The 15,829-nt window shown below is 36.3% G+C and overlaps 1 protein-coding gene across 1 annotated transcript in view; it reads right to left on the bottom strand.

Annotated features, from left to right (window-relative positions):
• Positions 1 to 15,829, bottom strand: part of DLGAP2 (DLG associated protein 2) — a 370,745-nt gene that overhangs the window by 87,044 nt on the left and 267,872 nt on the right. Inside the window, exon 3 of the mRNA XM_058835087.1 lies at positions 12,882 to 12,947. The gene's annotated coding sequence lies outside the window, so the exon portion shown is untranslated. The remainder of the gene's footprint in view (positions 1 to 12,881; positions 12,948 to 15,829) is intronic.

Below are 15,829 nucleotides of genomic sequence, written 5' to 3'. Positions count from 1 at the left end.
TGCTACACTGAAGTCAAAGATGGGTTTAAGGGTACTAATGCCACCTCCATACTTTATCATGGCATCAAACTGATGGGTCTGTGCCTTTACTTGTCCTTTTCTGCTTCTATTTTGTTTTCCTGTCTGTTTATTTTACTTTATTCTTGGCTATTGCCACATTAAAATAAAATCTTATTACTGACGATTACTCAATGTGTTGTCCTATTTAGGTTATAATACCTTGCATAAATGTAGTTACAGGAAGGAAATATAACTGTTTCTCTGAAATGACGTAATTTTGATTATATATAGACATGGCAGTAAATTATAACAGTGCTTTGGAATTCAGCCACATAAGTAGTCCTGTAAGTAGTGGTACTTTACCCAGGATATTACCAAACATTATCAGGGGAATAATAATGGACCATGTGCTGAATTTACTTAGTCTGTACTTCCCATAAAGGGTTCCCAAAGCACCTGACAGAAATTACTACCGTAGTTCTTACAAACCCATGAGATTAGATAGACTGAAGAAGTTTATTTACAGTGAGGGTGGTAAAACACTGGAAGAGGTTGATAGGGTTGAAGATTTCCCTGCCTATTACAGGGAGGTTGGATTAGATGACCTTTAAAGGTGCCTTCCAACCCAAACTATTCTATGACTCTGTGTAGAAGGTACTGTTCTCATTTTAGAGAAATAGGAAGTTGCAATATAAGAAACATTTTCCAAAGTGCTTGTGTATTTTTTGATATTAATGTTCACAGAGGTGTGAGCCAGAGGGATGTGAAAGGAATCTCTTCTGTCACTCTAACAGCATGAGAGTCAACCTCAGGCCTTTTCATCACAATCTTGCACATCTATGAATGAATATAATTTGTACTATGCCTCACCAGAGTATGTAGACAAAAGAAAGTCAGGGCATGGCAGAAATCCAGAATGAAAAAAAGAGAATAAGGAACTAATTTTAAATGAGTTCTCGAGCACAGAACTGCTAGTCCCTAGTGATTTCTTTAGGCCTCATGCAACCTCAAACATAGCCCAGAAGGCTTCAAATATTTTCATCCTGTTACATCTCTAGGAATATCAGATGTGATGATTTGACTACACTGCAATGAATAATCTAACAACAGCTTTTCTTTCCCTCATGGCTCCCTGTGACTGCAGCTCATTGCAACTATAAAAATATACAATTTTCTCTATGTTGCTTTCACATAGCATGCTTTCATGTAGCATTTTATGTGCTGCATGAAATGTCTGAATTATTTTAATTTGAAACTTAGTAGCAAGAAACTGCTATGGACATTTTTTAAGCATAATCAAAATAATTAGAACATGAATTAAGAAGTAGATGTTTTCCAGAAGTAATTGCCCCCTCTTAACACTGTCATAGAGAGTAACTAAAACTACATAAACTCCCAAATTACTTTCATGCGCATCATTTAAATTTATTAGTCCAATTAAGTTTGTCTATCTAGGACATCAAACTTGTTCCGTATCCTAGACACAACTACTTCTTCATACAAACATTTTGAAAAATCTTCATAATTTTGAAATACAATATATAAATTTATCAAGTAATTTGTGCTTTCTCCAGGAGACTGGAATTCAAGCTTTCTTCAGGAGACTGAAATGTTTGACGAAACATTTGACCTGAATGGAATACTGTGTGATACCAAAGCAGTGTAATTGCCCATGTGCTAGCTCTTAACCTGCCAAAAAAATGTGCTAGCTTAAAATTCAATTAAGCTAACATGCTTTTCTAGCATTTGCAAGGGGCTAAAAGTGTGTCTATGGTCAATGACCACAGCTCAGCTGATTCATAAAAGTTCATAAAGCTACAGCAATCTTTTTTCTCACTCCTTTCAAAAGTAATATAATATTTTGGTATAATTAAATAGTTTCATGTTGGATAGATCAAACAGCGACAGATTGGACTGAAGTTTTAGTCAATATCTTGAAGTTTGGGTTTTTTTATATCGGCTCTGGGCAATCACTCTAAAACATAAAATGCCACCATCAGAACTAAAGAGTTTAAGGGAGACAGAAGAACAAATAAACATAACCGAAAGCAGATAAAAAGGTAAAGGAATAGGAACAGAGAAAAATATTTTATATGAGAGCATAGACATGGCTTTCTTTAGATTTCATTAGAAGTAAAATGGAATCCTTAAATTAACTTCAATGGATAGTCAGATAATACTTAAAGACTTGGGTTGGAGGTGGACCTAGAACAAGACATAGGCTGTTATGCCAGAGAATCCAGTAATTCCAAAACCTTGAAAATCCCTTAAAGCTCTTCTTTTTCAGAGACAATTGTACAGAAATGTCAACCTTAAACCTCGACAGATGGAAGGATTTCTGCATCCCTTCCTATCTCTTTCAACTCTTTCTCTGTTATGCCATGTCGTGCCCTGTTTTTTCTCCTGTGTTCAGTTCTGGACTTTCTGAGAGTTGTTCTCTTGCTCCAAGCAGATGTTCCTGTGTTTGGGGTCTGGCTACAATTTTTAGATCATCCAAGATTTTTCCTTGTTCTAGTCAGTATCAAGGAAAGAAAGATAGGTTCAAGGACCAAGAATAATGTTTGAATTGATGAATTAGAATTGCTATTAATGTTCTAGGTCAGAAGGCTAAAACTCTCTAAGTAGGTAAACATAAGAGTTGTGCATTTCTAGAATTCCTGGAACATTGCTCTTGGCTAAAGAGCATCAATATAAAACCACAGAAACTTCTCTGATATTCAAAAGAAGTTCATGTCTCCACAAATCTTTTTGTGTGTTGTCTATCAGGGCATGATAATACTCTCTCAAACTACTAAATGATGCCTGAGTTTTTTCTTACTTTTCTTTCTATTGAGAAACTAATTTGAATTGCTTTAGTGTTATAAGCCTGTCAGTAAACTGCTTTCCCATCTGAAAAGTCTCTGTTGTTTTCATTGGAGAAGGAACAGCTCTTCTGCCTAGTGTAACCAGGAAAATGCATTGCTGAAAAGTGATACCTAATCTAGCTTTCAAAAAGAGGTGATAGACAAAACTAGGCTGCTGCATGCTGCTGTTTCACACAGTTGAGTCAGTGTTGCAACGCATTATGAAAAATATATACTCACAGCCTAACCTATAACTAATAAAAAATGAAATATTGGAAAATGAGCAATTAAATAAATAAGTAGACATTAAACATGAAAATGGATAATTAAAATGCTTTAGCTGGAAAAATGTCTGTCCAAGGTCTGCATTAAGTAGTATTATATAAGCATTGTTTCCTCATTAACTTGTTATAGTATTTTTCTCTGTTCCATTCTAGCCTTGAAAATGAATATTTACCAGAATTGAGAAGAGTGACTAATGGGCCAAATGAAAGGGAGAAGTTCTGGAAATGCAAATGCCTTAAGCTTCTGCTATGGTCTCATGAGATTTCAACTTATTTATGTAGCACAACATCTGGTTTAAAATTTACATAAAATTGCAAAGATTGGGTGACCACCTTCCAGTTTTAGAAGATGACTTGTATTTTCTGTGATGTGTGTGCTCTTGCAGTGCATTGACCTTTCCGTGAATTCCTACATAACTGCACAGGCTGCTTACTTGGAATATTGAACATTGACTGGCATCCCCCCAAAGACAAGTTATATTGGTTCTCATAGCACTGTTGCAACAAGGTACTTTTTGCACCCTGTCTCTCTGCACAGTCAAAGGAAAGAAGCAGGTGGTTAATGGCACATGGGCTGCATGTGGATGCTTGGTTTGTTCTGACACATAAACCTGAAAAACAAATACTTCTATATTCAGAATGCTGGCCACTGTGTGTCAGGTGTGTATGGCTCTGTTTCCACTAGTGGTGTACAGAGAGATAGAGGGTGTGTTAGCCCATACAGTTAAACTGTGGCCATCACTGTTTCATACTATGTAAATAGGAACTGCAACATAGGTATGATTTCAAGAATGCCAGCCAAAGATTGTTACAAATACACAGTCTGGATGTGGTTTTATTTTTGACTGAGAAACGGGCATGATTCTTCTGGGGCCTAAGCTATGTGTCCAAAAATGACAGATGAATACCATCCTTCATGTACACATTTGTCTCTGCTGATCATGGCAGAAACTGTGGCTGACAAGCTCCAGTGCAGAAATCTACATCAAAAAATGCATAAGTTTAGGTGATCTGAGGCACATAGATACTGCTAAACCATGGAAAATGTTTTGACAGCCCAAGCTAATTCAGTGGAACCACATGACAAATAATGACCAAGAGTAAGATGGATTTTATGACTCCCATGTTAGATAAAAATGGACATTCAAATTGTATTCTTAGAGCAGCACCAGAATCCAGAACATACCAAATTGAAGCAAAGTCAGAAAACCCAAAGGGAGAGGTAAGAACCATGTGGAATGCTGCAATTTATTCAGTATAGTCAGTTTTGAGTACTGTTATGCAGGTGTGGACCATGTGGAACAAATATTTGATAGCGCCAAATCCTATTCAGCCCAACAGTTTTCCACATCTATCTATTTTTCAAAAAAGATTAGTAGACTGACAGTCCAACATCTCAAGGGATTTATTTCTGAGATAAATAAGCATGGTAAGAGAAAAGGGTATATAATAAAAGGAGTGCAGAATAATAGTCAATGAGCAAGAAAGGAACCTTGGAGGTAGTGAGCAGGCTGGTGGGGGACACAAAGCACAATATACTGGGAGGAAGGAAAGTACAGAGTTGTGATAACTGGGGAGAGCTGTGATCAGGGACAAGCTAAACCCAGGTTACAACACTGACTGCCTGGCATGGAGAACAGGCATGCTGTGTGTGAAAATGAAGAAATGTGGAAACAGTATCTGAGGAACAAAGACATCTCACATCTTCTGGGTGGAAAAATCGTCCCTTGGATTGTATGGAGAGGATGAAAGTCACAATATTGTGCCCATGCCATTAAAAAGGACAGGACAGAAATCCATGAGAGGCAATATGGAATTTGTATAAAGTTCCAGGATATGCCTGTGGAGCAATGCATGGAGTCCTCAGGATGTTGCAAAATTCATTTCCATCGGTTTAAAATATGTGATGTCTTGGTACCAACTAGTATGCAGCACACAGACCTTCACAGTGCTTTTCAAGTTTAAAGTACACTGCCATTATTCACCTTTCAACAGCGCTATGACACAGGTAAGTCTACAAAATTATTTACAACTAATATTTTTTCACAGAATCTGTATGATCAGAGAAGTTTTGGAAAAAACACAATATAGTAGGACTAGACTGACCTAAAATAAATAATATGTAGGTTTATTTTCTGGAAAAATCCAGCTATATGGAGTCTACCGGGGTTTCATTATGTGAATATCATTGAACAATTGGTAATTATGCCTTCAAATACAGAGCAGAAATGCTAGCCCAACACCATCAAACTTCTTTCATTCCTTATTGTTCCTGGCTTTATGGATTTTCTTTCCAAAAGGATAAAATTTTGTTGCTTACAGTTATTAGGTCATGAGACAATCCATGCCCTGAGGGTCATAAAAGTGCCACTATTTTCTCAGCAATTAAAGGAAGCCAAAGTAATTGCAGCATACAACTCAAAGGTAGACACAGAAATCTATGCACAACTCTGGAAGTACAAGAGAAATCCTTGTCATGTTGATAGCAGTTACAAATCTCCCATTAACTTAATGGGGCCAGGATTAGTTGTAAACAATTACTGAGAAAAGTTCTTGGTCATTTTACCTGTGACATCTGTGTTATTTGAGGTAGATCATCTCTAATCAGGGCTGCATTTTGCAGAATGCACAATTTTTGCTGAACTGGAATAAATATATTAGAAACCTGCAAAGGTTCACATCAGAAGGACAATGGCATGGAAGGGTAAAACTGGTAATTTTCAAATACTGCCTGTGATAACATAATTGCCAATATTTAATCCCAAGGATCCAAACCATTTGGACCAACTATTCAGCTGACTGGAACCACCAAATCTCCAGGGTTTCTTTTCTACTAAGAAATATTTATCATTGATTATTAAATATAAAATAAATAATGCCGATATATATGATCATATATGATCTCCTTCCCTGTTTTTTTTTTTTCTTCTCAGTGTTTCTGGAATTCTTCGGAATTTGTCCAGTTTTTATGGTGATATATCACAGAGCAAGTCTTCCACCCCATAAGGAGATTGCAAGAACTAATGCTCATGTATCCAAGCAAAAGTATTTATTGTATATTCCTTCTAAATTGCCCTTTATTATTTTTTTAAAACATGGATATATTTTAAAGTTTCCACTTATTTTACAGAGTGGTCTTCTGAGAAAGAGATAATGTAATAATTAATTATGGAAAGCATTGATTATTGCCATAGAACAATAACTGCTCAATTTAAAATACCATTTTATTTCAAAATTACCTTTATATTTCTGGGTTTTTTAAACATTAATCCAGGTTTTAAATTATCAAAACTGAAGAAAATTGTTTGATTTTCAGTTTGCGTCAGCATCAGTTCTTTGCATACTTTTGATTCTCTAAAAATTTTAGTTTTAGCCATGATCTGACCCAAAAATTTATTTTACTTTTTGGAGTTCATCATTATCTGTGCAGGTATGCACTCTTGGTGCAGCCTCTTGCTGTTTTGCCATTGTATAGTGAACTTTTCTGTTCAGTTCAACCCACTGAGATGGAGGAGGACACATCCTGATTTTCCTATGGGGTACAGGAAGAAATAGCAGCCTGGTGACAAGATCCCTTTTAAACCTGTTGCCATAGTAACAGGCAGACAATCTTCCTCTTTACATAACCTCCAGATTGGGAATTTTTCAAATCAGGGTGCTGTCTCTTTTCTGCCTGGCTGAGCTCTGTTTTGGATCTGTGACAAGCACTGCAAACATTAATTGCCTTTCCCCACAATCACTAGTGCCCAGATTTTCCATGTGGCAGGGAAGGCCCAAAGAGTGACTCCTGTTCCTGGGATAAGATGGAGGTTTAGGTACCCCCACTCTGGGTGAGTTTGAGACAAGGCATCTCAATATGCTGCTTTCTCTTATGAAGAAAAATTACATTATAAATAGGTGGAAAAACAAGAAGTTGAACAATGAGAGGTGACAACTGAACACTCAGCAGTGAACGCTGGGATTGCGTTAGAAATCTTTGCTGACGTTTGCGCTGCTGCACTGCTTCCACCAGTGCAAATTCCCTTGGGAAGACAGTGACCTATGTGCCCAGCACTCTGACAGAAAACTGTGGTCATCTACCTCCACACTGGAAACATCTCCACCACCCTGGTTGTGCCAAATTTTTCCCACTCCCAACAGAACCTAAGCAGGCAATGATGAATGTGGAGGTAGAGCATGGTAACTTTTTCTGAGGAAATCTAGAGGGCACCATTTAAGCTGCTCATCATAGAAGTACATTTAAAAGGCTTCACAGTTCATCCTTTTGACAAGGCAGAATCCAGTGAAGATACGCATTGAGGAAGGCAGGTGTAGCTAAGAAGTCAGTGTCTCATCTCATCTCATCTCATCTCATCTCATCTCATCTCATCTCATCTCATCTCATCTCATCTCATCTCATCGCATCTCATCATCATCATCATCATCATCATCATCATCATCATCATCATCATCATCATCTCATCTCTGTTGCAGTGGTCACTCTCTTTATGGGAAGGTAAATGTTGCGTGTCAGGTACACACCCAGGTGTTACAGAGGTCAGCAGGCCACGAGGGAGAGAAAAATGTCCTTTCTTTGCTAACATCCCACATGTGAAATCATTTAGAACAGAAATATTTGTTTATGAATGCATAACCCCCTTTATTTTCTGTAGTAGAAATGAATGAATAATTCATTACAAATATCCTATTTGATTATTCTTACATCCTTACAAATATCTTCGCCTGTTTGTGAATTGACCTTGGGCTAAATGGGATTTTTGCAGTAATTTGACATTATGAGGTATTTATTTTTTAAAAATAGTTTCTGATCTGCAGATTGTCAGTAAGCATTTGTTTCCAAGAACCTAAAATTAAAATGCTGGACAGTTAGCATGTTTTTATATTATCAGACCATATGACATTATTTTGTTCTATGACTGAAAGAAATTTACAGAATAAATTCTCAAGCATAGCTGAAAGGAATTTAAAGTTCAAAATTTATTTTCTGAAAAACGTTTCCTATTATTTCCTTAATGTTTTCTACAGTCTTGATTATCATATCAATAAGCTTCTTCACTAAAGTTTTAGGTACAGAAAAATGAAGGATATGAAGTGGAATTATTTCAAGATACGATGGGATATGAAAAATAAGAAAGGATTTTTTTTTTTTTGCAGTATCTGTTCATTTACTCACAGTAAACAATTTATAGGGTGGTACTGAATAATTTTGGGCACATCATATTTAAAACCATTTGTAAATTTGAAAGACTTTTAAACTGTCATACCACGTGGCTATGTATTTTTATTATATGACAGAAAGATAACCTTGTGGTTAGAGGATTAACATGGGAAATCTGCAGTCAAGTTTTTTACCAGCCATGAATTATTTGTATGGTTCAGGACAAGGCCATGGGCAGGGGTGTCAGTTGCCATGGAGAGGCTTGACCTTCCCTCACTGGTTTGCAGTGATCCTTTGTGCATATCTCTTGTAGGCTCCCTACTTCAATTCCCCATAGGACTAGAATAAAATTTCTGTACCTCTGAGTGTTAGTGTCACAAACCAGGGAAACATTCAGTCTGTGGTCCATCTAAGAATTTAGACCAGAGTATCACTGTGCCTGCTGATTACTGGGATGAGTGTCACTGTAGTGGTTACTCTGTGCGGCCAAGCCATGTGTCTGACTGAACACCAGCTCCAGTCAGTCTACAGATGTTTAACCATCCCTGGATGCTCTGGGGAAGGGTGCACCGTGGCATGGATGTGAAACAGATGAGAGTGAAGAGCTCACTGACAACCCCTCCTCTGTCCTTGGGAAAATTTCCTGTAGTTCGTGGTACATGAAGCTAAAACCCTTGAGAAGTGTTCAGACACTGACTGCACAGAGGAAGGAGGGATAATACGGTAGAAGGACAGACAGACTGAAAAGTCAGGACTTTATTCATGCTTTCATTTCAAGAACAGCCATGTCCTTTCTTCCTTCCATCACATAAGGTCATAAAGGCATGATCATGCAATCAACAGTGATTGAATAACCATGAGTTACTGTCTGACATTTGGACCTTACCAATTAATCAAAAACATCAACTGTGAAATGAAAATACATTTTTGTAACCTGCCCTTAAACTCCCTTACAGTTTACTTTGCAATTTGAGCATGTTAAGAGCATTATTAGTAACTGCAACCTATTTTACATTTTTCAACCTTTTCCTTAATATCAACTCAATAACCATTCCCAAAGAGAAAACAGCAATTTACTGCAGTAAAAAGCCTTTAGTGCAAGTTCTCTTTCTTTGCTTCACATTAGAAGCTGCTAACTATAAAACTTGTGTAAAGTAAATGTTTTCCTTACCTGTAAAAATGAGTTTAAATAATTTTTCAATAATCTATTTTTCTGTCTTTACTCTGTGCATGTACTACCTATTAAAATATAGGTTTAAAGAGAAGTTCATCCCATCTTCCCTGTTCACATTTAACTATTTGAATACCATTCAAACACAGCATTTTTCTGTGTCTATTGTTAAGATTGCACTATTTGCTTTTGACACCTAAAGCACAATACTGCCTTACCTTTCACATTCCTAAAGTAAACAAATCTGAGCAATTTTCAGATATCATAGAAATTTTCAGATAGTGGTTGTTTATTTTTTTTAATACAGTAACATTGATTAGATAATATAAACACCAGATAGAAGAAAGCTTGGAATGAAAGAACTCCAGTTTCAGTGAGTCTTACAGTGAGCTGCTTGAGATCATACATCAGATCTCTTGCTTCCATCACCATGCCCTGCTACCTTTATTTTTTTTTATTTGGTTAAACAGATTTCTTATTTGAGATATTCCTAGTGAAAAGGATAGGAATTTTTGCTGTAAATGTGAATCTTGTAACAATATTTATCACCCTGAGGTATGGTAACAAATAAATGTTATGGAAAAACTATGAAGTATTGTTCTCAAAAACTGACTGTTAATGCTTTGATAAGCTTTTTTTTGAAGGAATAGATTACACTTCTGCCTGTTTTAACTAATGAGGTCTTTTACAGAATCAATAGTGGGAAAGAGTTGAGATCAGTCCTATCCCTTGACACATTTTTCCAATTAAGGCAGTGGATAATTTTGTTAAAAATATTTTTTAATGACTATTCAGCATTTTCTCTCTGGTGTGATACTGTGCAAACATTAATTAAACCCCACCAAAGCCCCAAACCTCACTAGGAAATTCTGAACCAATTTTACAAATAAGGACCTGGAGCCAGAGATCTTTCAGCACCAGAGAGATCATAACTGGAAGCTCCTTGGGACAACGAGAGTCTAGAATAATGAATGGCCCTGCAGTTAGAGCTACCTCAAAGAACATCATCCTGACTCTGTCTTGACTTAGGGCAATTTGTTTTACTTCTCAAGGACAGCCCTTTCTGTGTTTTCTTTGGGGTCTCTAGCAGTCTGTCAGATTGAGGCTGCTCATACAAAATTATGACATAGTCATTGGGTTATGTATATACAGAAAAGAAACAAGCCCATTTCCATAGTCCAGGGATTAGAGTATCCACCCAGAATCAAATTTCTCTCCAATGAATAATTAACTTGATACATGTGCAACAGCAAGAAAAAGTGAAGTCTGAGAAAAATCTGTTCACGGTTTTTTCACTTATGTTACACATACAGTTCATTGATTTGAACACAAATCTTCAAGTGATAGAACACAACACTGGGGCAAAGACAGAAAGACAGATATGTCCTGTCCATCTGTAGACGTGTAGCACATTAGCACAGCTGTAACTGCAGAGTTTGTCTACACAGAATTTAACTCACTATCCCACAACTTTTCTAAAAGTCTTTCCAATTTCAATAATCCTCTCTGCGAGACAGAGAAGGGGAGAAGGGGATACCATGTTCTCACGTTACTGATGATATCCAGTCCACTTTGACTACCTCCAGTTTGGTAATTAGGTCCTGTCAGGAGGACAGGATTTTCTTCAGAAAATATTAAAGACATCCACCTCATCCCATATATTATCTAGCAATCTTTGGTACTTTCAGAGGAATGTAATAAGGAAAAAGTTTAGGAGCAAGGACAGATTTTTCCTTGCTTTTGGGATATTTTTTTTTTCATTCATTTAGCCATAAATAGTTGAAATTTTTGAAAGCAGGTTAATTTCTTTTTACTCTAGTTGTTACTTGTTGTTCTTATTGCTGTTTACTTCCCTGTTTCTCATTTCTGACTAATCCCCCATCTTCTTCCTAGTCAGGATTCTGGATGATTGGTCAGTTAGAATATATCTTTTTGTTAATCTTTGATTACCTATTTTGTGAGAGGGTCCTTGCTCCTGTAGACACCTGACATTTAATTTTATTGACTTGTATATAATTTGCTCTGACTCCAGAAATCCTGCAGTTCTTTCTCAAACAAATAGGAAGAAGAACGATTTTGACATACTTCTAAAGCATGACTTATCTCATTCTTCATTAAGCTTCTAAAGTAGGCCAAACCTGCTATGTCCTAGAAAAGTCGATTACTCTTCATTGACTCTAAAAGAAGTCCTGAAATCTACAGTTTAGACATCTACCTCTGAAATACTTTCCAGTTCTCAGATGAGATGTGCTCTAACCCAGAGCATCTGAACTCCTTCCTGTGTGCTGTGAAATAGGACAGCTGGGTGAAAAAACTGCAAATGTCCAAGAAGGCTGAGAATCTTTTTAATTTCATGACTGCTCCATAGGATCCACTTGTGAGATTCCTAGGAAGTCTCACATTTAACGATATCTTCCCTTTTCCACCACTTTGACTAAGGCAGAAGCTGCCTGAGGCTTCTTCAGTCTTTTCCCTAACACATTGTTGTGTCTAATCTTTAGAATGTAGCTTTTTTTTTCACTTGTTTGGAATGTTAAGTGAACAAACAAGTCCAGTACAGATATTTTACATTGAACATTTATGACACTCTCTGATTTGAGTGCAACTGAGTGGCAACACTACTTGTTTAAGAGATTGGCTAAATGTAAGGACACAGCCTGTCTGAATTCATGCTACTTGTTCTAACTGCTTGGGTAGTTTTCCTTAACATGGCAACTACAATTTATCTTCCTAGCATTGAGTAGTAATAGGGGCAGGGCAAGAGTTTGTAATATTCTTGTCAACTACAACAATATCTTAATAGCAAAAAATAAACCGTTGCAATATATTAACATGAGAATATGTAGAAAAAGAAAAATTACTTTACACTGACTTCTGAAATGTAAGTAAGCTCATGTTGAATAAAGGGAGCATTAAGTAGCAAACACATAGAAACCACTTCCCATATTGCTTTTCTAAAAATAACCACATGAAGTAATTACATATAAATCAAAATTTTGATGGATTTCACATAAACCAGTGACAATCTGAGTATAAAATTCCAGGAACAGAAATTTGATTTTTCACAATCTAAATGTATGAAAGTGAAGCCAGTTGGACAAAGTACTAGCTTTGTAAGACAGAAGTATCAAGATTTCACTCATGGGCTTTAAGAGTTTTTGATTTCTTCTTGCTTCTGTTATTATTTCAAATTGATAAAGTAACACTGAAAACTCTGCATTTAGGATGTTCTCTAAAGGATAAGACAAAAAGACAAAAGAAGGAAGGTCGGTAATTTCCTTGAACACCTTCTTTTGAGTTCTCAAAAGAGAGAACTCTTTTGGTGGCGAGGCTGTGCCACAGAGCAGCCTCCTGTGCCCAGCCCGCGGCTGCGCCCGCCTCGGGGTGCACAAGCAGTACCAGGTATCTGAGAGATGTATCTGTACCTAGCTCCTCCTCTGGCGTCCCTGGAAAACTGAAGCCCGACTTGAGCAGATCGCCACCCTCTTCTTCTGAAAAGACAGAAACAAAGTAGCTATTTAATAACTCTGATATTTTTCTACATCCAGACATAACTCTCCACTAGTTTTTAAATCCAGTCAGTGAGACCTATTACCATTTGGGACCTTTGTTAATGTGAAGTTGCTGAGTTGCTATTATCTGCAGTATCTATCCCTTTGCCAGTTTTTCAAGTGTTCTTCTATTAGTAATATTATTAATTATTATTATTTTAATTTTGCTAGACATTTTCAAATCACTACTGTCATAATATTCATAAATGACTTTTTTTGTAACATCTTTTACATTGTTCTTTCCAATTTTTCTTAGTCACGTTAAATTGTATTGCCTTTTAGCCTTTATGCAATTATTCCAGAATTATTCCTTATTGTTGGTCCTCCAGTTGCACCTCTAGCACTTCCCACACATGATTCTTAGGCCACTTTTATTACCTTTTATACACAAACATTCCAATTCTGCCACTGTGAACTGTGATAATGCTGTGATGATGACTTTTTCCTATCAATAGCACTTACTTTTTTTCCCAGAGATAATTTCTGTGATTCTGAAAGAGTATTTAAATTTGGATGATATGTATATTCTGTACGAATGCAGAAACCACCTGAATGGCCTGAGCGCAGCTCTGAGCTACCCTGCTTATACCCCTTTCAGAACTGCAGTTTGTTGCCTCTGCATTGCCCTCTTGTCATCCTGGCATATAAAGTAATTTTGGACCAGGCACCTAGTCTGGATATTTCTGTACTGGAGCTGCAAATGGAAAACTGGGTCAGTAACAATTCCGTGAGATGCAAGATTTGCTTCAGAATACATACATTATGATACAAAATATGTCAGTAATATGTTTCATGTATTTACTCAATATTACATTTTTAATTTTTTTTTTTCTTATTCTTCATATTTGCTGGTGTCTCAGGTGGGTGGGAATTATTGAGTATACACAGCCTTCCACTGTCCTCTTTCTTATTGTCTATGTATGTTGCAAGACACCCCAGAAGAACTGGGAAATAATGGAGTACCTCATATCCTCTCACTGTACATTGAACCAGCAGCTCTTGAAAGAAATATAATATCAGGTATTGCAAACCATGTTTTTCTACTGCACCACCAAGGACTGATGACTTCCAAATAACTCTCATCAGTTCATGTTATCATACCCTCAGGCAGACATTTCTGCAAGGTCGAACCTACTCAGACTTTTCTTAGGAGTACCTCAGTGAGACCAGCTGATTTTTGTGGTGCAGCATACAATAGATGCACAGTTTTGCCTGTTTCAATGCTCCATTTAACAAACATATGCATTTTGCATATTTCTTGGTCAGGTTACACTTTATATTTGTACTCCAATTTCTTCCCAATTATCTCACAGCAAGCGAAATGAGTGAGTATACTCATGTGGATCTCTCAAGCAACTGTTCTGGGGTTTTGATAATTTCTGAGGTTAAGAATATCTAATTGATAACAATGAGTTGTATAGCACAGATACTGCATAGAAAATTACTTCCAAGGATGTTAAGAATGTTGGATAAGCTGAGCTGTCAAATAAACACCCTGTTTATAAAGTCAATTGTTAAATAAACTCAGTCTGCTAAAATACAGCCTACAAGAGATTTTAGTAAGTGATGGATGAAAAGTCATACACAATTTAAAAAATGACTGGCATATGAATTTAAATTAAACTTCATTTGGAGAGGTAATGGACAACTCTAATTAAATAAAAGCACAAATTAGGCAGTTTCCATGGAGACATTGCTCACATGATCTGCCTATATTGTGTAACTCATATGCTTGTCCTCTAATGTGGCTGCACTGGAATCAGTTATAAGTAATGAAAGTTATAACAAAAATATTCAGAAGGATCCTTTACATTCTTATAAGTAAGTAGGAGATATTACTGCTAACTTCAAGATAAAAAGGATAGTTTTATATTTTTGAAAAAGCTATTAATTTAATCCAAAGGTCTATCTTACACATATATTCAGAAACACTTACAGAATGAATGCATAACATTATTTTCCCTTGCAAGAAGTCAGCATCATAAAACAAAACTGGCCAAAACTAGACTAAAATGCTAGGAGTAGGTTAATCAAGACTAAACATTTGTGGGTGTGAAGTGTTTGAGGGAAAAAAAAAAAAAAGTATTTTTCAAAATTAAAGGAAAGGTCATGCAATGCGATCCATAAGTCAGATTTTGACTTTGCTGTAAGCATTGCTGTGCAAATTTGGACAATCCACTTAATCTCTTTCTGTCTCAATTTCCCATTAGAATTAGGGTTAAAATTAATTTCTTTCTTGTAGCTGTACTACATTTGTTAATGTCAGAGAGCCTGTTGTCTAGAAAAACCTATAGAGAGCACAAAGAGATAAAATGTCCTTCCTGCAGAAAGGTTGTATTCTGTTATAAATAGGGTCAATAGCAGATATTTGAAAGGAACTTAGAATTCCAGTAATTTCCTTAGGTTTATGAATTGTATGACGGATATGAGTAGGTCTTAGTGATTCGTTTATTTCCTAATTATGAGGACTTTTTACTTTTTTCTATTTTATCACTATCACCATGTCATTATTTCTATTGTCTTTTAAAAAGGCTTTTGTCATTTCAGCCCTTGAAGAGATTAAATTTTTGTGTTCTGCATTTATGAAGCATAAATTAATCTAGAGTCTTGGTGGCTCTTGCAGTATTACACAGATAATCTTTGTATGAGATTAAACTGTACTCCAAACCCATATTATTCCTTCAGCAACAGACATAAAAGGGCTTTGTTTCTTCTGTTTACATTTTTCCTAGAAATTGCCATTTTTATTATTGACCATAAAAATGAAAAGCATGGCCTTCATTCATGAGCACACTGCATTCATGAACGCTTCATATCTCATA

Source organism: Poecile atricapillus, chromosome 3 (genome assembly GCF_030490865.1).
Source record: "Poecile atricapillus isolate bPoeAtr1 chromosome 3, bPoeAtr1.hap1, whole genome shotgun sequence".
Lineage (NCBI taxonomy): Eukaryota > Metazoa > Chordata > Aves > Passeriformes > Paridae > Poecile > Poecile atricapillus.
The sequence above is the reverse complement of the archived record's forward strand: the minus strand, read 5'-3'. Positions and strand labels throughout refer to the sequence as shown.